At 38.4% G+C, this 20,592-nt stretch overlaps 1 protein-coding gene and 1 long non-coding RNA gene across 2 annotated transcripts in view; one reads left to right on the forward strand and one right to left on the reverse strand.

Annotated features, from left to right (window-relative positions):
• LOC311097511 (uncharacterized protein) overlaps positions 1-20,592 on the forward strand; it is a 59,206-nt gene that overhangs the window by 28,587 nt on the left and 10,027 nt on the right. The gene's annotated exons all lie outside the window — the stretch shown is intronic.
• LOC311096808 lies at positions 1,192-9,221 on the reverse strand. Its single transcript, XR_014609108.1, has 4 exons — positions 9,128-9,221; positions 6,725-6,838; positions 2,975-3,095; positions 1,192-2,774 (listed from the first exon to the last, which is right to left on the reverse strand). It is a non-coding gene; the product is annotated as an uncharacterized lncRNA (long non-coding RNA).

Consider the following 20,592-nt stretch of genomic DNA (forward strand, 5'->3'; position numbering starts at 1 on the left):
AAGTCTAATACATTTTGTTTTTATTATTCCATTTTCCACAATGTCAAAGCAACAGCAGCAATACAAGCTCAGACATGCACTTCGGTCCATACAAACTCCGCTGTTCTGCGCTCTAGCCAGAGGACACTCCTGTTGGAACACTCAGGCGGTTCTATTTCTAGCATGCATGCGTTTTCCGCGTGGCTGGAGCCGCGCCTGAGACGCATGTCTCGCGCAGGCAGTGTGCAAACTCCAACCTGTTAACATGGGAGCCGAAATAAAAACAGACACCCAACATAGCTGAGACTCTCACGCCAGCAGCCAGTGTGTCGCCGGCCTTATTCAAGCGCGAATGAGAACCGTTTCGCGGGGGATCCCAGGTGTCAATAAAAAAACAACAAAAAAACGTTTTTTCGTTGTTGTTTTATAAATGCTCTATGACAATTGTTTAATAAAAATGCAAAACATTGCGTCTTTTTTTTTTTTTTTTTTTTTTAGTCGACTAATAGTTGTGCAGGACAGGACTTTGGTCGACTAAGCATTTCTTTGGTTGACTACAGCCCTAAATGTCAGTAGCCTACACATATTGGTCTCATCGAGCCGGACAATTTTCTAATTTACAGTAATTAGCTCCGAGCAACAGGAAGTCAGATATTTTGGTTTGAATGTGGATTTATTTGCAAAATCAGCCTCTGAATTTTTACCCATTCCTCTTAAGTGGTTTATTTTATTCCCACCAAACTTTTTCAACATGATGAAAATACATTAAAGATGATAAATTGTAAACAGATAATAAATATCTCAAATGATTTTGCTATGGCGAGGGATTAATGTCAAAAAAGGAAACACTAAAAGCCTCATATCTTCTAAAAATTAAATTATACACCATTTATTTCTATATAAAATTATACAAATATCAGAACTAAACCCATTTTATTCTTTTTTTTTTTTTCAATTTAATAATTGTTTAAGTTTAAAACCATCCAGAATGTTTTTTTTAGTCCAAAAAATATATAAATTAGCCTAAAATGATGAGCCTAAAAGACCTTAAACCTTATTTAGAAATAGATAGCAGCTGTAAAACAACTATCAATTTCATCGTCTCTCAGTGATGTGTTTTTCAGAGTCCATATTATGAGAGGAATCGCATCTTTAAATGTACATAGAAAAAAAATCGATGAAACTTTTTTTTTTTTCCAAAGAAATAGGCTAAATAGGCAAGGCAAGTTTATATAGCACATTTCATACATTATACGGCAGATGAAAGTGGTTTACGTAGAAAGGAATAAAAATAACAAAATAAAAGCAAGGAAAATTAAAACAGTTAATCAAAATGCTTTACATAGAAAGGAATTAAAATGTCACACTATGACATATTGTAAATTTTCTAACACAACAAGTGTTTACTACTACTGGTTTATTAGCAATGCTGAATACAATGTTAAACACCTTGATTTTTGTAAGCTAAATTAAACTTATTCATTACCTAAATAAATAAGTTTTATTAATTTTTTTTCCTCAACTTTTCACAATTTTCAGAGTGATTCAATCCAACAAAGTTGTCAATATGTTCTCAATGCATCACCTCTAATCAGCAAGACTAATATGAATATGTGTGAATATGATATATGAATGATATTTCAAAATATTCTTTCCATTGTTTCACAAATGCCTCATATGTACAATACAAATAATTAAACCAGAAAGTAACAAAACACATCCCTTCATAAATTATAGTGTTTTATGGCAACACACAAGTTTTCTGAACTATTATTCTTGTTCATCAGTATGAGATGACCATGCACTGCTTGAAAAGATGACACTGACACAAGTATTTTCACATTGTTGCTTTACTGTTCAGTTCATCTTGTATACAGGTAACACTCAGTGTTTACTGCGCATGTGCAACACAACAGAGGATCAATACGGGTGTCGGAAGAACAAAACATGCAACACTTAGAATGCAATTCACAACCATTTTAACCAGTTCCCCTTGTCAAACAATCAAACCTCAATACTAATTTTCGATTAAATTAGTGTATTAAAGGTTATTCCATCTTTTGCTTATTTACAAATTATGGAAGTGAACGTTGCTCACTTAGACGCCTTCGGGCAATGATTTTTCTTATGTTTCTGCAGACTAGATAATTGAGTGAAACTCTTCCCACATGAAGAGCACTGGTGCGGCTTCTCTCCAGTATGTACTCTCTCATGATCTTTCAGGTGTCCTGACTGAGGGAAACTCTTTCCACAGTGTGAACACTTGTACGGTTTCTCTCCAGTATGAACTCTCTGGTGTTTTATTAAGTTGCTGGATATTCTAAAGCTCTTTCCACAGTCAGAGCACACATAAGGTCTCACACCAGTATGAATACGCTCATGATCTTTTAAACTTTGCAGTTGTGAAAAACTCTTTCCACATAAAGAACAAAAGTGAGGCTTCACACCAGCATGAACTTTAAGGTGTGTTTTTAAGCTTGATTCAAAAACAAATGTTTTATCACACTGATCACAGCTGAATGATCTCAATCCAGTGTGAGTGCGCAGATGATCATTGAGAACACTTTTGTAACCAAAACTCTTTCCACACTGAGAGCATGTGAACATTTTTTCTCCAGTGTGAACTCTCATGTGTCTGTTCAGATATGATTTATATATGAAACTCTTTCCACACTCAGAGCAGGTGAAAGATCCTTCGACTCCAGATTTTCCAGCTTGTTTCTGTGTGAAATTCTCTTCAGTCTTTGAAACGACTGCATTTCCATCTTCATTTGTGAAATAAGGAGGTTTGAGGTCTAAAATAAACAAATTAAATTCCCATAATTCAATAAAAGGATACATGAGAAACAAAAATAAATATCAAATTCTCATTTTATCACAAATCCAGTTTACTATTGAGTCTACTAGTATCTAGTTTTAGATGTTATTTGTATATGTCAGTTTTCATCTTAATGTTCCTCATCAGTCATTAAAGAGAATGAAGGAAAACACCAACCTATTTGTTCCTCTGTATCTTCATCTTTTATTCTGCAGGGTTCTTCCTTAATCTCCATCTTTACAATAGTATGTCAGTAGTTTCTCCTGGAGTAATTCCTCCTGCTTGCTTGCTTCTTCTCCTGTGGGAAGATGGGAATATTCCCCAGCATTTAAACTCTCATGAACGGCTGTGGGAGCTTCACTGACTGGAGTGAATTGTGGTCGTTGTTGCTCATTTAGCAGATGATCATCACACTTACAATCACTCTCAATTATCCAGGTGCAAATGGTCGTTTAGAAACAATTCCATGATTACTGAATTTACACTTTGGCCTTAAAGGGATAGTTCACCCAAAAATGAAAATTCTATCATTGTTTACTCACCCTCAAGTTGTTCCAAACCTGTAGGAGTTTCTTTGTTCTGCTGAACACAAAGGAAGATATGTGGGAGAATGACTGTAATCCACCGATCTCGGTCCCCATTGACTACCATAGTATATTTTTTTCCTACTATGGTAGTCAATGGGGACCGAGATCTGTTGATTACAAACATTCTTCCAAATATCTTCCTTTGTGTTCAGCAGAACAAAGAAACTCATACAGGTTTGGAACAACTTGAGGGTGAGTAAATGATGACAGAATTTTCATTTTTGGGTGAACTATCCCTTTAATAATCAAGCCTCATTTTGACTTTGTCCCTCATGTTCCATGGTCCGTGTACTTTTGCGTCCATTCCTTTTTCCTTTTTTAACCCGTAATTTAAAAACGAAAAATTAACGGTTGTTGTATTTTTAAAGTGCAAAGTTGAACACCAAAATTTGAATATGGTCTGCAAAAACAAATAAATATTGACCTATTTTCAGATTTTTGTTTATGACTTTTTGCCCTTTAATAAACATTTAAAATATTCACAAATTTATAAGGAAAAAAAAGTCTATTTTACTGGTTTTCTAAGGCCAAATTAGAACCTGGAAATGATATATTTCCCGCAGTGCTGAATAAGAGCTGTCTCTGGAACCATACAGAGAGGTGATTTATAGGTGATTTATAGGCTAATGATAATAAATGTGTCTGAAAAATAACGAGGAATTTTAATTGTTTATTAATAAACGAGTGTTTTCTAAATCAGTGTCGGCTGCAAACATATCTCAACATATATCAACATATTTGCTTTCGATTCAAATTTGTTGGTTTAAAAGTGGACATTTCAAGCTTTATATAGGTAGTGTTGTCCGTGCCTACTTTTGCGTGCATTTCTTTTTCCTTTTTTTAACCCATAATTGAAAAGTGAAAAACATGCTTTCTTCTTAATTAAATAAATGGTGAAAATGGTATTGTATTCACATACAAACTTATTTTTTCTTATATACAATGCTTATTTAATTGAAAATCAAATAATTGACAACTTTTTTTCTGTTTTACAAAAATGTGAAATTTGATTTCTGGATTTTATTTGCACATTTCATGGTATTGTGATGAATGCTGGAGATTTATCTTTTTATTTGGCGTTGGTTCCGCCCATCTGAACCTTTCTGCAGCACTTTTTCGTTGTATTGACTGAAGGCAGGGATAATTGATCTCACCTGGAGTGAAGGACATTTAAGAGAGGAGAGGTGAGAGAATGGGGTCTCGACAGTGGTGAACGTGACTGGCTTTCCGCGCTCGGGAAAGAAATGGGGACGGTAGTAGATGGTATCGGTGTAGTTAGATAATAGTGGGACTGGGTGTGTAGCGCTGGCCACATGTTCCAGGAGCGGCTTTAAGAGCTGTGTTGCCCAAAGAGAAGTGCTGCGCAAAGAGGACTAATGGCTCGTTTCCACTGAGCGGTACGCAATTTAAGTTTCTACTGTCAAAAGTTGTGAATGGTTCCAAAATGCCGAACCGTACCGTCCCACTTATTCAGTACCCTTCCATTGGGGTACCTAGCACAGTGGTACGGTACTAACGGGTGGAGCTAGACTCACTGCAGAATGTTGATTGGCTGACCGAGTATCGTCACTTGCGCGTGATACAAGGGGAATGATAACATAAGAAGCGCCATTTTTTAATATGCAGTTGAAATATAATACTACTGTTATTGTGTCACGAAATGTAGTTTTAAGAGTTTTCAGGCGAGAATGTAGTTGTTTAAAGCTCAAATCTGTGGTTTATTATAAAGATTTATGAAAATTTGATCCAGGTTGTGAGATCCAGGCGATCACCGGGCGCTCATGTACAGCCTTTCCTCGGCTAGTCGTTCTGACGTTTGCCGCTGACTCTGACGTCTCTGTAGTGGTTAAACATGAGATATAATTCGTCTTGTGTATATCTAACAGGCGATATTTGGTCTCGTGAATCTATAATTTGTTCCCTGGCCAATCGTTTTGACTGAGGGCTAGGGGTGTGAACCGACACTGATCTCACAGTTCGGTCTGATTGCGATTATCATGTCATCGATTCAGTTCAGTTCGATATCACGATGCACCGCATCCTCAATTTTAAATTTTACTTCAAAAGTGATGTGTATTCGTGCGTGTTTGTGTGTGTGCTCGCCTGTTCGGGAAGTCGCAGTGACAGAAACAGTGACATTCCAGACAGTTTAAGTTTCAAGGGAGTAAAGCTTGTTTATGCCATTAAGAAAAGGAAAATCTGTCAAATAAATTTTGTTTTAAAGAAATGTTAATTTAAAAGCAGCGCTCATTAATCAGTGCATTATGTTACCATTAAAGTTGCGCGCATCAACCGTCGCCGAGTCGCTGTTGAAGGAGACGATCATCCATTTATAATCACGCGTAACACAAAATAATTGTAATTTGACCATCGGATGCGGATACTTAAATCAGAGAAAATTATTGGGACGGGTGGGCGATTTGTTTTTGGCTGCGGATTCGGCATTGGAGCTCATCCGCTTAAAGCAGTCAGACTCTGCCTGGCGTTAATAGCTCGGGGTGAAAACGGCTAACGAGTTAGTGGTATTACCTCCTGGATATTCTATTTGTGCGTGACAAGCGCACACAGCGCGCGTCTTCTGCAGGTCGTGTTAACCAGGTTGTTCATAAAAGCCGAAATGTGCCCAGATGTAGGCTTTTAAAGTAGTTGGAGCATTTTTAATTTTCTAGCACTCGCGTCTCACCTCCCTCTGCCATTGTATGCTACCGCGACAAAGCCACAAATCAACAAATGACTTCAGAAAAGCGTCAGTATATTATAATCGGTTATGGTCTATTACTGAACCGATACCGAATCGTCCTCGTCTGCATCGCGATGCATCGTAAAAACAATACATTTTTACACCCCTACTGAGGGCTAAGTGAAGTTTCATAACTTATATATATATATATATATATATATATATATATATATATATATATATATATAAGCTATTAACTTTACTGTTGTAAGTGTAACCGTGCTACACTCTAAAGTGAGCTAACACTGTGCTAGGTTCGGAAGGAGCTAAGTGATATAAACTGTACCCATAAAAGGAAGTATCAGGCCAGGTAAGTTGTAACTATCAATGTTTACTCACAATACTTTGCAAATAACAGTTGAACACAACATAACATACATGAAAAATAAAAAATGGGCACTTTAAAGTAAATGAGTCTTTGTTTTTTTCTTTTTTGTGGTCGTTAAAGTCTGTGTTTGTGATCACTTTCTGTATTAATCAATCCACTGTCAATAGTTCTCTGTTAAAGTGTGTGTCACCAGTTCTGTGACAGTGTAAGAGGAAAGTTGGCACTTTTGGATGAAGAGTGTGTACCAGCTCAGGCAACTGATACTTTCCTACCACCAAGGGAAATGTTCGATGAGTTGGTCTGCGTCTCTTTGGATCACACTGGGAGGCTCGCCATCGATAAAAGGGATCTTCCAAGTAGTTCTCACTCTGTCCATAAGACCTGACCTGTTTTTTATTTACAAACAGGAACTTTAAAATGATGTTCTATATATCTATACGTTGTACAGCAATCATACTAAAGCATAACAACCATGTAACATTAAGCCTCACATGCTGCATAATACTAAATGTTCACATGTTCAGGCCTATTTATCACACTTCAGTTCAAACTTCAAATCTCAGCTCAATATCTAGATATATCTACAGTAATCAGCATATAACATGTACAGCCTTATACTTTATACTTTTTCAATAACAGCTGATAATAAATCAACAGAAATTACATCAAGCTACTCTTATCCCTGTATTAGAAAGACTGTAGGCAGTACAGGATCTACATAAATTGAGTTGCAACTAGGGATGGGACGGTATGAAAATTTTATATCACGATTATAGTGACCAAAATTATCGCGATTATCAATATTATCACGGTTTTGTTAAAACGAGATGAAAGTTTTTCAAAAAGAGTTGATGATCACACTGAAGACATTTCAAGAAGTTTAATATTTGAAAATCAACAAACAACAAATAAAACAAGCAGCTCTATGCACTTTTTAAAGCAAGATTCTATTATGTGGTATTTCCTTCCTTATAATGACGGTCGTCAATAGCAATGCATTATAACACCGCGCACATCCATTGTAACGGCCGCCTAGTGTTAAGTAGTGTTCATGACATGAATGTTGATGTGCCTTTAAGATAACTTCTTCTATGGCGTACGTTATTGTATGCATGCTGGTTTTATGTGAGCGCGCACGCACACAGTGAGAGTGAGATTGCTCGCGCAAAGAGGAAGATGACCTCTACTGCTGACCGTTGTTTTATTATAATGTGTTTACTTCCACTTTGATTTGTAGCGTGTTTTATTTTCCCTTTTAACATTCGCTCTTCGACATGTATGTGAAGTGTGCGCTTAACTGAGAGAAAACATCTATAAAAGTCTCGTGGAACTAACAGTTCATTTGCACTGTCTTGTATCTGGGTAACGTTAGTATTCAAACTCTCTGACAGACGTTACACCATGATCACAATGGACGCGCTCTCTCGTTTCATTCAAATACAACTTGCCGTCTTGCGTCTCCGTTTTTAATTGTATTTTAAAATTAAATCAGAGTTGATTTATTGTTTACAGAGTTTGATAATATTGTTGTGATGATCATCTTGTCTGAACGATTGTTTTGTACGCTGTAATGGATTTATAAACAGGTAAGATTTAAAACATTAATCTCAATTCAATGTCCCCGTAATTATGTGCTAAAAAAAATCGGTGTAATAAGTGTATAATGAATATAAATTATTATCCCTTAAATGTCACATAGTCTTGTTTGAACTTGTTCGTTCGTCTTTGGCTCAAAGCCACTTGCTGCGAACTTTTCTTTGCGGAAGCTTCACGTTTATTTCAAGTGATTGATATAAAATAGTTCAACTTAAAACAACATTTTATGCCCAATTATTTCCTAGTAGTTTTGGTATTGAGGTCAAAGTTAACTTGCCTTGCGTTCGCTATACAACAGTGGGTAATGGTCACACAAGACGACTCGGCTACTTTCTTGTGCATGTTAGAGCTGACAGGGTGACCATCCTCGATTAAGTTTCCCTCAGGATTTTTGTTAAAGCCAAAATATGACCACACCTCAGAATTGGTTCTCTTAAAAGGCAGAAAAATCTCCCGAGCACGGTCACTGCCTTCCGCAATTCCTTCTTGAATAAAAAAAAACAACAACATTGCGCGCTGCGCCTGCGTCAGACTGTTGCTGGCTGAACAGGATCTAAAATCGCGATAATCAAACACGGTTTTAATGATAATTAAATTTTAAACGATATTACTAACCGTCAGTGCATTTTATCGTGGTTTATAGTGAAACCGGTAATCGTCCCATCCCTAGTTGCAACACAACTGTAGTTGCAATGCTAATACTCTAATTAGAGTACCCTTATCATAACTAAATGTTTTATCTACCCACAGCAGAATTTAAACATTAAAGTTTAACATTTCCACACACCACATTGAAATAAAATCATCATAGAAACCATATAGTATTTTTTATAACCTTTCCTTAAATAGCAATGCTGTGTAATTCACTCAGCTACTCCTTAAAACAAAGCAAATGAACATAAAAACAGCTGTGTTCAGGTAACTTAAATATCAGCGTACTATTTCAGTTGCTAATTAAAAAAATGAAAACTTTATCACTGTCAGCAATCAATTGCTACGGCGATAAGCCTTGAACACCCCCTTAACTCTTAATACACATAGAGTTAGCAATAGTAACATCATGCAGTTCACTAGCTTACCGAGTCTAATAGAGGTGGAAAATGGGATTTTTCCAAACTCCCGGCTGCTTCTGTCTTCTGTCTTCTGTGTTGGTTCTTTAGCTTCTTCTTCTTTGTTTTTAACGGCGGTTGGCAACCAGCTTTTGGTGCATTACCGCCATCTTCTGCTCCAGAGTGTGAATCAGACAATAGGCTTACAATCTAGTTTCCACATAAAAAGAAACAAAAGAAATAAAAGAAAAAATAATCTTACAACACACACACACGTATTAATTCATTCATTACCCAACACACTTTCCCATATCCCTGTTTATCCTCAGTATTTTTGTATTTTCAAAATACATAAAATACTTTTTGCCAGTCAACCTCTTTATCAGGGTACTGATTTTGTGCATCAACTAGTTCAGACATTCACTAGCTCAGCATTGGATCAGCGATTTTTTTCTTTTCTTTTTTATAAGGTGAGAATGTAATGATCAATTCTACTTGTTGATTAAAGTTAAAATAGTGCATTATTCACTTTCACTTTCATTAACATGAAAGAATAAAAGAGCACAGACAAGTGGGCGTAAGTCTTGACCGGTTGTTGATTTTTATCAACTAGCTTGTCAAATGTGTTTAAAGCATTAGTGCATGTTAGGGCTGGGTGATATGACACTACATATCATCATGATGATATAAAGTTTGAATTGATGGAACTTTTTCTAAATCGTTTACATAGATGGGCCTATTAGTGGGGTAAGCAAATTTATCTGTGAAGCTTTTAGTGGGCAGGAATTATTGTGGAAAAACAAACACTGATGAATGATACACCACAAACATCTTCAGCTTTTAGTTTTATTGTACATAAAAAATAATAATCAAAAAGGGATTTAATTTAATCTAAATGAATTCTAATTTTAAATTTTAGATACACTTTCTAATTTTAATAAACTTATAGAAACAAATAAACTTTACATAAAATAAACATAAAATTACTTAAAAGGCATTGGACTACCTGCAAAAAGTGTTTGAAATTCAGTTTATGCTGTGAAATCAAAACTGATATTGAGAATTGTGAAACCATGATATTGTTACTGTGAAGTAAAATTGAGATTTTGGTCATATCGCCCATCCATATTCTTTGCTTGATAGCAGAAAAGGTTCCCACAGTTTTACATACAGTATTAATTTTTTAATAGTGTTCACCACAAGTAACAGACTACATTGTCACCAGAAATAAGTATATAAATGGCTGCTATTTTGCATAAGTTTATTTGTAATTGCAAGAAAGCAAGAAAGAAAGAAAGAAAGAAAGAAAGAAAGAAAGAAAGGGCAGAGATGAGGTTAGGAATGAAAAGTCAGTAGGCCTATAGTTTCTTCATTCACTGTGACCTGTACCTGCACTGGATGGCCAATTTCACATGTATTTTGTGTATTTTCAAAATACAAAATACAGTATTTGTATTTAAATACATTTTTTCACACAGTATTTTGTATTATTTGTATTATTGTGTTATTATTTTGCCCATCTCTGTTCATTCTCACTTTCTGCACCTCATACCTCCTACATCTTATAATTGTGCTCCACTGACTCCTCTTCCTGACACCACTCACACAAGCCTGTCTCGTGGTTTCCTATCATTTTCAGTGATTTGTTTAGAGCACCGTGCCCCAGCCTTAACCTTGTCATTACAGTTTCCTCTCTCCTGTGCCCACTACCTAACCTAGTTATTTTTACTCTTTTGAATTTGATATAAATGCATTCCTTTCTCCTCTCTGTCCCACCTTTCTTGCCACATTTGGTTAATTTTTTCCCAGATTATACTTTTGACCTGCTTTACTTATTTTAATTTTCATTTCTATATTTCCCTTCTTTAAAGCCCTCTTTGCCAATGCATCCACCTGCTCATTCCCTTTCACCCTTACATGTGCTGGAACCCACATAAATTGTACCTGTCCTCCTTGATTTGCTATCCTTGTAACTGACTGAAGGACTTCATACAATACATCCTGACTGCTTTTTGAGTGAAAAGACCTTAAACTCACTAGGACTGAGGAGGAATTGGAGCATATCAGCACCTTTTCTTGTCTTGTTTTTTCCACCCACCTTAACCACACTGCTACCATTTCCACTGTGTGTATACAAAAAAATTTAAATAAATAAAATAAATAAAAAATCTGATGTTCTTCTATTAATTCCTATTCCTTTAGCAGGTATTGCCACCCCATATCCTGTCACTCCTGTCTCAGGTTTCTTTCAACCATCTGTATATATATGTATGAATTCTTTATAATCTTTATTTATGTGGTACTTGAGTGCACTTACCAAATCTATTTGATTTTTTCCTTTCCTTTTTAACTCTTAGAGGGATACTCCACCGAAAAATGAAAATTCTGTCATCATATACTCACTCTCATGTTGTTCCAAACCTGTATGAATTTCTTTCTTCTGCTGAACAGAAAGGAAGATATTTAGAAGAATGTCAGTAACCAGACAGTTTTAGATACCATTGACTTCCATAGTATATTTTTTTCCTACTAAGGAAGTCAATGGTATCTAAAACTGTCTGGTTACTGACATTCTTCTAAATATCTTCCTTTCTGTTCAGCAGAAGAAAGACATTCATACAGGTTTGAAACAACATGAGAGTGAGTATATGATGACAGAATTTTCATTTTTCGGTGGAGTATCCCTTTAACAAATACCAGTCAATATCAGACCAAAGAAGTACCCATCGAGCCACCATCGGATATAAAACTGCAGGGCTCATCTTCATATCAAATACTCCAAATTCTATTGCCACCTCATTGCCTACTCGACTAAAATTATCTCCATTATATCTTGTGTTCTCCCATGTCTCCTGCAACACTATTTTTGTAGGGTGGAAATTATTATGTCCCTGCAAATTAGCCCAATAGTTTGTCATCAACTGCCTCCTTCTTAATGCTAATGGCATTTCTCCCATTTCTACCCGTAGTGCAGGTACTGGTGAAGTTTTAAAAGCTGTTTTTTTAGCTTGCTAATACACTCACTTTTATCACTCTTCTTCTTTTTCAATTTTATGGCGGGTAGCACCAACATTAAGGTGCATTATCGCCACCTACTGTATTGGAGTGTGGACCAGAATGTACCCATTTCATAAAAAAAAAATATATATAATTATAAATTAAAATATAAATAAAAAAACTCTAAATTCTCTTAATCAGCTCTGTTCTCTTGAGATAAAGAAATAAAATATAAGTAATTATATTTTTAAGCTTTAATTCATCCATTCCCATCTTTCTAAGTTCATTTTTCATTATTTTTCGTTCATTATTATACTTTTGACAAACATAAATAACGTTCTACTGATTCCTCTACTCCACAATGCTCACATAATCCTGTTGGATGTTTATTTATTATTTTTAAGGTATTATTTATTTTATTCAGCATAGTATGTCCAACCCTTAATCTTGTTAAAGGGATAGTTCACCCAAAAATGAAAATTCTGTCATCATTTACTCACCCTCAAGTTGTTCCAAACCTGTATGAGTTTCTTTGTTCTGCTGAACACAAAGGAAGATATTTGGAAGAATGTTTGTAATCAAACAGATCTCGGTCCCCATTGACTTCCATAGTAGGAAAAAATATATACTATGGTAGTCAATGGGGACCGAGATCTGTTTGGTTACAAACATTCTTCCAAATATCTTCCTTTGTGTTCAGCAGAACAAAGAAACTCATACAGGTTTGGGACAACATGAGGGTGAGTAAATGATGACAGAATTTTCATTTTTGGGTGAGCTATCCCTTTAAAATATTTTCCTCTTTGGTGCTTCTTTTAGTAATCCTCACTACTCCTACTTCTCGTTGTATTTCATGTATGTCATATCATTTTCATGTACGTCATATCATTACGCCTGCTGGACCGCTGTACGGCAGCAAAGTTTCTTGATTATTACGCAGGAATGAGAGTATAGTTCCTAGCCATATCAGCCTAGAAAATCGCAACTTTTCATTTTCCGTTAGTACACAATTTTTTTTTTTTCTTAGTACACGATGTAACTACAGAAGAGTCAAGTTTTAAATAGGCAAAATATCGAAACTCTTTGGTCATTTTTTTGAGAGAGATGCTAATGGTCCTGTCCGATTCAATGATCTATGCTAAGCTATGCTAAAAGTGGTACCGCCAGACCCGGAGATCGGATGAATCGATTCGAAAACGGTAAAACTCTGGGGGAGTTGTAAAATGAGCCTATTTCCAAAAAAAGTGGAGTATCCCTTTAAATGAAAACGAAAAGAGGCAGTGTGGTGTTTTATAACATATTTTGTTTTATTGTTGGCTAAAATATACATACAGAGATAACCGAAGTAGCAGAGCGAGCTGATTGATGCTTTCAAGAACGCGCTGTTCCATTTGCAGAATTACCAGACTCGCGTCCTCGGGAGTCTTTCTCCTGAGTCGGACTTGGCAAGTCCGAACTTTGCGTACTTGGTATTGAGAAACACTTAATGTCGGCGCTTGGCTTCTTGTGACAAACATGCCGAGAAGCAAGAACAAGATCTGCTGTATGTCATCCATTGTTGTTTATGACGCTTTCTTCTTTGTGCGAAAATGACGCCGATCGCTTCTTTCCGGCAGAGGCTACACCACGCCTATCAAGTAAGGGTACTGTAGGCATTGGAAACGCTAGCCGATTCATGGTTTACCGAACCGTACCGTACCGTACTGTACCGTACTGCTCAGTGGAAATGAGCCATAATTAATTAATGCCAGTGCCATTGTGATTAATTGCCGTGACTGCGGGGACGGGAATAACGCGAAGAAGAGTGCGTGCTTTCTCTGTGGACAATTCTGAATGGCTGATTCCTTTCCCTAGACCCCAGGATGGGGTCTTGTTTCCTGGAAACGGGGAAGTGTTTTATATTTTAATTCTTTCATGTGTAGTGTGGTGTGTATGTGTGAGTGTGTATGTTGTAGTTTTGAGTTTTAGAAGCTGTATGGACATTATACTTCGTGTACGCTGGACTGGGGACGTGCTGATTTTTCCACTTGATAAACTGATTGCAGTTTGATCACGATTTCTATTGTGCCATGCGGGGCTGAGGATAACCACTGGAGTGCAATGTAGTGATGTTTTGGAGTTTCACTTGTGTATCGGTATGGAGAGAATTATGTGCCATAATTAAACAAACAAATCCAGCATTTTGCAAACAAACTCGATCTGCTTTGCAAAGGAAAACGTCTCGGTTACTGGCGTAACCTCGGTTCCCTGAGAAGAGGGAATGACTATTGTGTAAGTAGCTTACGCTATGGGAAAACTCCTTTTCTCGAGAATATGAAGCCAAATTTTTAAAACGCAGTGCAGTGCAACTGCACAAACCTATGACGCGTCAGAGCCCGTGGGCGTGGCCAGAGGCTATAAATTCAGCCCATCGTACCGTCAAAGTCTAGGTTAAATCGACTGAAGCGATACACCGATTAAAGCACAAGCTCTGCGGTTTACGCAATAGTCATTCCCTCTTCTCAGGGAACCGAGGTTACGTTAGTAACTGAGACGTTCCCTTTTGAGAGGTCTCTCCTATTGCGTAAGTAGCTTACGCTATGGGAACCCACTTCAAAACACAGTGCGTGCTTGACTTCGCTCTAATATGCCTAGGCAGATGCCTGAAGCCGTAAGAGTAAAGTATGATCCCAATAAGCCAGTCAGTGACGGGCTTCATAAGGGAAAACACAAAGAGTGGCCTAATGAGGGCCAACCTTAATGATACAAGTGGTAATATATATGAACTATAGTTCTGTATCAGGGCCGGAGATAACGGGCCCATGTTAAACAGAGAAAAAAAAAACGTATATGATGTATGCATGGTATAATATATGAACCATAGTTCGTGTAAAAACAGGGCCGGATAGTATCGGGTCCACGTTTCATGGGGGGTTTTGTGCTTACACATTCATACCGAAAGTACCCTAGAATGCAGGGCAGGGACTTGTAGGTTATAAAACCTGATAAATGTGGACTGAGAGGCCCAGCCGGCCGCTGCACAGATATCCTCTATGGGTATTCCACTCGACCAAGCCCAAGACGAGGCCATGACACATCTGGAATGAGCTCTGATGCCTAAGGAGCAGTGAAGGCCCTTAGAATCATAAGCTAGCGATATAGCGTCAACTATCCAGCGCGATAATCTCTGCTTTGAGACAGCGAGACCCTTGGTGTGGCTGCCAAAGCACACAAAAAGCTGTTCTGACTGTCTGAATGAGACATAACGCTCTAGATACACTCTGAGAGTAAATTCGCGTCTCTTTCGTCCACTGGTGAGGAGAGAGCTGTTAGGGAAATAACCTGTGCTCTGATGGGGGTAGAGAGCACTTTAGGAAAATACCCATGTCTTGGGTATATTATACACTCGGTATCTCGCACGAGTGTGGGTTCAGGTTTCTAGCGGTGCACCAGCTAGAGAACACCCTCCATTTAGTAGCGTAGAGGCGTCTGATAGCTCACCCGCTTTAGCTTCAGCAATGGTTTTTGACACCCTATCCGGGAGTTCCCCGGCTACCCGTTGAGTGGCCATACATGAAGGGCCCATAAGTCGGGACGGGGATGCCAGATTTTCCTGTTCGCCTGCATGAGGAGTTCTCTCTTCAGCGGGATCGGCCACGGGGCTGATCTCAGCAGTTGTGTCAGCTCGGAGAACCAGAGCCGGTTCCTCCAGAGGGAGGCTATAAGAAGTACTGGCCAACTGGTACCAGTCGACAGCTTTCCAGGGAGACAGGGCTTTGATGCAGCCGCTACTCACCTTGATCAGTAAGTGGCCGGAGCGCCACGCGTGAGCTGGGACACGACTGTTTAGCCAGCGTTGGAGAGGGCGCATTTGCAGTAATCCGAGCTGGAGTACCGCTGATGCTGAGGCCATAAGCCCCAACATCTTCTGGAATCTTTTGAGGGGGCGCGGGCACCCGCTCTGAAAGATGCCACAAGGCGCCGAACAAAGAGAGGCGCGCTTTCATATGTATAGAGTCTATTACTATACCCAGAAAAGAGATGTTCTGGCTGGGGGATAGTGTGCTCTTGGAAAAATTGATCCTTAGACCCAGGCATTCTAGATGGCTGAAGATCCAAGATCTGTGTGTTATTAGCTGTGCCTCTGATTGTGCTATAACCAGCCAATCGTCAAGGTAGTTCAGTATTCGCACTCCCCGCTGTCTCAGGGGGGAGAGTGCTGCATCCATACATTTCGTGAATGTACGGGCCAACAATAGGCCGAACGGTAGAACCGTGTATTGGTATGCCTGTCCCTCGAAAGCGAATCTCAGAAATTGTCTGTGATGAGGCGATATTTGGATATGAAAATAGGCGTCTTTCAGATCCACTGAGTAAAACCAATCCCCCGGGCGAATTTGAGCGAGGATATGCTTGGTCGTCAGCATTCTGAACGGGCGCTTCGCCAGTGCTTTGTTCAAGCGTTTGAGATTTGAGGTTTGGAGACCGCCATCCTTTTTCGGGACGAGGAAATAACGGCTGTATAGACCCGACTCGCTTTGTGAGGGGGGAACTGCTTCGATAGCACCCTTCTCTTAAAAGTTTGAGCACCTCGGTGCGGAGAACATATGAAACATCTTTTCTCACTCTCGTCTCAACCACGGCTGAAAAGCGCAGCGGTCTGCGAGCAAACTGTAGCAATGTAGGTGGAGAACATGGTCCACTCAGACTCAATATCTCCAGACTCCCTCGGGATTCGGTCGAAGCCCCGCCGGAGGTGGAAGTTGAAGATCTTTCTGACAGGGGGCTCTGCTAAACGTTCCCAACAGACCCTCACAGTACGTTTGGGACTGCAGAGTCTGTCCAGCCTCCTCCCCGGCCATCGGATCCAACTCACTCCCTGGTGGTGATCGGTTGACAGCTCCGCCCCTCTCTCCACCCGAGTGTCTAAGACATATGACCGGAGGCCAGTTGAAACGACCTCAAAGTCGATCATCGACCTCCGGCCTACGGTGTCCTGGTGCCACGGGCACTGATGGACACCCTTATGCTTACCACACTAAAGACTAACATTTTACTCTTTATAGATTCGGCCCCTGATATAGATTTCTCCCAATAAAAATAGTCTGATAAACACAGTAAATTAATTCAGTTAACTTGTTAATTAAAATGAGTTAATTTTCATTACTTTTTTGGACAAAATTATGTAACATATAACCATATAGCTACTGTAAGAGCCTAAAAGACCTTAAACCTTATTTCAGAGATAGATAGCAGCTGTAAAACAAGTATCAATTTCATCTTCTCTCAGTGATGTGTTTTCAGAGTCCATATTATGAGAGGAATCGCTTCTTTAAATGTACATAGAAAAAAAATTGATGAAACATTTTTTTCAAAAGAAATAGGCTAAAGAATAGGCTAGGCAAGTTTATTTATATAACACATTTCATACACTATGGCAATTGAAAGTGCTTTATGTAGAAATTAATAAAAATAATAACAAAGTAAAAGCAAGGAAAATTAAAACAGTTAATCAAAATGCTTTACATAGAAAGGAATTAAAATGTCACACTATGGCATATTGTAAAATTTCAAACACAACAAATGTTTACTACTACTGGTTCATTAGTTTACAAGTTATGGAAGTTTGCTCACTTAGACGCCTTCGGGCAATGATTTTTCTTATGTCTCTGCAGACTAGATGATTGAGTGAAACTCTTCCCACATGAAGAGCACTGGTGCGGCTTCTCTCCAGTATGAATTCTCTCATGATCTTTCAGGTGTCCTGACTGATTGAATCGCTTTCCACAGTGTGAGCACTTGTACGGTTTCTCTCCAGTGTGAATTCTCTGGTGTCTTTTTAACTCTGTGTTTGTAGTAAAGCTCTGCCCACAGTCAGAGCACATATAAGGTCTCCCATCAGTATGAATACGCTCATGATCTTTTAAACTTTGCAGTTGTGAAAAACTATTTCCACAAAAGTGAGGCTTCACACCAGCATGAGTTGTAAGGTGTCTTCTAAAGCTTGATTCAAAAACAAATGTTTTCTCACACTGATCACAGCTGAATGATCTCACTCCAGAGTGACGGCGCATATGTTTATTGAGAGAGCTTTTGTAACCGAAACTCTTTCCACACTGAGAGCATGTGAACGTTTTTTCTCTAGTGTGAACTCTCATGTGTGTGTTAAGGTCTCCTTTGCGAATGAAACTCTTTCCACACTGAGTGCATGTATAAGGCCTTTCTCCAGTGTGAATCATCATGTGTCTGTTCAGATATGATTTATATACTAAACTCTTTCCACACTCAGAGCAGGTGAAAGATCCTTCAACTCCAGATTTTCCAGCTTGTTTCTGTGTAAAATCCTCTTCAGTCTTTGAAACGACTGCATTTCCATCTTCATTTGTGAAATAATGAGGTTTTTGAAACTGATGTTGTTTGTCTTCATTCACTTCCATCAGGTCTAAAATAAAAAAAATCAATTCCCATAATTCAATAAAAGGATGAATGAGAAACAAAAATAAATAGCAAAATCTCAATTTCACACAAATCCAGTTTACTATTGAGTCTACTAGTATCTAGTTTTATATGTTATTTGTATATGTCAGTTTTCATCTTAATGTTCCTCATCAGTCATTAAAGAGAATGAAGGAAAACACCAACCTATTTGTTCCTCTGTATCTTCCTCTTTTATTCTGCAGGGTTCTTCCTTAATCTCCATCTTTACAATAGTATGTCAGTAGTTTCTCCTGGAGTAATTCCTCCTGCTTGCTTCTTCTTCTCCTGTGGGAAGATGGGAATATTCCCAGCATTTAAACTTTCATGAACGGCTGTGGGAGCTTCACTGACTGAAGGAGTGAATTGTGGTCGTTGTTGCTCATTTAGCAGATGATCATCACACTTACAATCACTCGCAATTATCCAGTTGCAAATGGTCATTTAGAAACAATTCCATGATTACAATTTACACTTTGGGCTTAATAATCAAGCCTCATTTTGACTTTGTCCCTCATGTTCCATGGTCCGTGTACTTTGCGTGCATTCCTTTTTCCTTTTTTAACCCATAATTGAAAAACGAAAAACATGCTTTCTTCTTAATTCTTAAATAAATGGTGAAAAAATATTCACATACAAACTTTCTTTAAATACAATGCTTATTTAATTGAAAATCAAATAATTGACATATGCCTACAACTTTTTTTCCGTTTTACAAAAATGCGAAATTTGATTTCTGAATTTTATTTGCACATTTCATGGTATTGTGGTGAATTCTGGGAATTTATATTTTTATTTGGCGTTGGTTCCACCCATCTGAACCTTTCTGCAGCACTTTTTCGTTGTATTGACTGAAGGCAGGGATAATTGATCTCACCTGGAGTGGAGGACATTTAAGAGAGGTCAAAAGATGTCAAAGTCAAAATGAGGCTTTCCGCGCTCGGGAAAAAAATGGGGACGCTTGGTGGGAAGAAAGCTAACTAGCTTAATAGATAGTATCAGTGTAGTTAGATAATAGTGGGACTGGGTGTGTAGCGCTGGCCACATGGGTTTAAGAGCTGTGTTGCCCAAAGAGACATTGTGATTCCCAAACAGAAGAGCTGCGCAAAGAGGACTAATTCATGCCAATGCCATTGTGATTAATTGCCGTGACTGCGGGGATGGGAATACATACAGACGGTTGGTCTGGGAACGCCCCCGGGAACGCCCCGTCATGTGATGTGAATTTAGCCCGTGGGGGAAAACATTGCCTTGGCGCTAATTGAAATACACAGGACAATCATGCCGAAGAGTTGCTGTGTCGTTTTCTGTACCGCCAATAAACAAACAAATTATGAATTGAAGTTCTACATCCTTCCTAATAAACACACAGAACCGGAAAGGAGGACAGGGACTTGTAATTTTTGAGATTACTGTGTGAGTAGGTCCCTGTGTGATATAGTAGTAGTGGGTGTTAAACTCGTATTAGGCAGTGGGCCAGATTTGTCTACATCCCTTACGCGTCTAACGTTACACTGCAGTCTGTGAGTTAGGGATAACTGTCAGCACAGTCCTTCGGCAACTTCGTACTACTGATCACCGTTTTACAAAAGGATTAATAGTTTGGAGTGAAACATACGTACAATTGGTAAATGACATGGTTTTATGGAGTTATAGTATGCAACATATAGGAAAGTTGATTGAGTTATAGGCTAATGTTACCGCTACAGCTACCGCGATGTCTTACCTGGAGATTCAACCAGATAACAAAATATGTCCGGAAACGACACCTCCGGCCATTTGGTTGGACCCAGTTTTTAATAAAATAAGGGCAATCATAACCTATTGCAGTTAATTTTGCAATGTACCATTGCCGGTCGGCAGCCAACCATCTCCCCCAACCATCCTGGGAAAAAAATATAGCAGCCCGTGCACATGTGTTGGATGACATTAAACACGTGAGCGGGGTGATCAGCGGCCTGTTCACACATGTGCTTTTTAGCTTCAATGTTTTTAACACCACACACGGCTAATTCAGGTTCTTAAACATCGATTTAATTTATCAC

Source organism: Abramis brama (assembly GCF_963993115.1).
Source record: "Abramis brama genome assembly, chromosome: 15".
In the NCBI taxonomy this organism is placed as follows: domain Eukaryota; kingdom Metazoa; phylum Chordata; class Actinopteri; order Cypriniformes; family Leuciscidae; genus Abramis; species Abramis brama.